This window comes from Arachis stenosperma, chromosome 10, assembly GCF_014773155.1.
Source record: "Arachis stenosperma cultivar V10309 chromosome 10, arast.V10309.gnm1.PFL2, whole genome shotgun sequence".
Lineage (NCBI taxonomy): Eukaryota > Viridiplantae > Streptophyta > Magnoliopsida > Fabales > Fabaceae > Arachis > Arachis stenosperma.
Window position 1 is genome coordinate 131,633,650 of NC_080386.1, and position 2,595 is coordinate 131,636,244.

Here is a 2,595-nt window from a genome sequence, read left to right on the forward strand (position 1 = left end):
TTTACCACTCCTAATTATAATATTGGTTATTGTAAGATTATGTGTACATTTAATTTAGTTTTTCCAAATTAGATATTTTAATTTGTTCATGAAATATCTAACTAAAAGAATAATCAATCTCAATATTATGGATTTATTTGGGTGAACTTTTAAGAAAAGATCTTTTTGTGAGTTATCTTTTTTTAAAGATCTTATAGAAAAGTAAAAGTAATTTTATGTTTGGATATCTCATGTAAAAAATGTCTTTTTATCTATCAATTATGTTTGGGTGTAACAATATAAAAGTATTTTTTTATTTATTTATTATATGAAAAATATCTTTTTTTAAAGAAAAAAATATTTTAAAAAAAGATATAAATTACAGCTTCTCAAAAAAGATCTTTTTTTTTATTACTGCTTTTACTTTTACTACTAGAAATTTGTCAAACATGTTAAAAAATAAAAAAGATATTTTTTCATTGAAAAAAGATCTTTTTTTAACAAAATAATAACACCCAAACATACACTATATCTAACTAATTAAAAATATACAAATGAAATCACACTTGTTCCTTTCTATAAGGATGTACACAGATTAGATCGAATTGAGTTAGAATTTTAATTTTATATCCACTAAAAAAAATCAAATTTAATATACACCTTTTTTTTTACCTTTAGATCTGATCCAATTTAACAAATTTTGGATATCCAAATACGAGACATTTTAAAATTTTAAAAAAATAATAAACGTTGTTTGTAATTACTAAATATTAGTTGCTTAAATAATATAGATAAAATAACTAATATTAAAAAAAACAATCTAATAAATATTTTTTTATCAGATAATATCTAATTCAAAATAGTCATAAATCAGATCTAAAATTATTCGATAATCTATGTTATCTGTAAAATTTAAATTCAATCGATGTATTTCACTGATTGAATTTCTTTCTATATGCTCTTATTTTTATAGATATTTTGATTTATAAATATGTAATAACTAGAAATAAACTAATAAAGCATATAATTTGTTGATAGAGTTATTTGAGTACCCGGCATAGTGTTTGGAAGGTAGTTTTCCATCAAACCCTGGAACTTGATTCACAAGATTTTTTGTGGGTGCTGATTGAGTCACCAAGAAAAAGTGAAATAAGAATAAGCTCACAATTCTATTGGCACCAACCATCTTTGATTACTGCTACCTAAATCTACAAAAGATACAGTGTAATCACAGCTATACATATATATAGTTAGAAAGGTATCCAATACATTAATTGCAATAAATACATAAATATTATTAACAAAAGTACAGAAACATTTTTAATGCAAATAAATCCACGGTTCAAAATAACATTAATTACCTATATAAAAGATCAGTAAATAATTAACTATCACATATAAAAATATACGTATTATTCTTGACACAAGTACACAAAATTTTTTAATGAGAATTCACAGTTTACATATAGAAATATGTATTTGGTATATTACAAAAAAAAAAAAATTATTATACTACTATAAATAAATTTGATTATTCATCTATTACAAATTTGATTCTTTTATTATGTTAGGTTTAATTATTCGGTTTGTTAATTATGTTGGAAAATAAACCATAATATATATACACAAAACATTATGCTTTCAACAAAAAAATTAAGCATAAATTAATCAACTATACTAAACAAACCTAAAAAATATTCATTTATATAAAATATATATTAAAATATAAAATTATATACTTTGTGTAAAATTATATAAATACATAATAGTTAATTTAACGATTAGTTTCTAATATGCACATAACACTTTGCGTGAAATTAATAAATTATATAAATGAAGAATGACCAAGAAAATAATTCAACAAACAATTAATGCTAGCTTTATTATTAAGGCAAAATACTAAATGATACAGATTTCACGGATAAATAAAATTCGGTAATATCAGGATACAAAAAAAAGTTAAAACTTATTTTATTTAATATTTATTAATTATCTATAAATAAAATTTGATAATACTAGAGAATAAAAAAGGCCCATCCTTAAACGCTCCTTGCTAAGTATGGAGTGATGCACACCTTGTAAATTCATTAAATTTGAACTCTTTATTTATTATATTTTATTTGAAAGGTATGGATTTAAAAAAGTAACCTGTTAATCAGGTTAATCATTTTCTTACACGTTTTAGATTTTTTTGTAAGTCTCAGATATTGGGTTGAAGTTTAAAATAAAAAAATAATATATAAATATTAAAAACAATATGTTTGTACAAAAAAATTTATTAGATTTTAGAATTAAAATAAATAATACATAAAAAATAAGTTAAAAATTCATATACTAAATCTAAAAAAAGATATATTAGAGTCTTAAAAAATAATATTAAATATATATTATGTATATAATTTAAATTTTATCTTGTGTGAAATAAAATTATAATATTAAATATAAATACAATGATAAAAAATATTGTGTTATATATATATATATAATATTAAAATTTAAATAAATTTTGTTTTATGTGAAATAAAATTATAATATTAAATATAAACACAATGATAAAAAATTTTGTGTTATATATATGTGTGTATATATACAATTTTATTTTGTGTGAAACAAAAT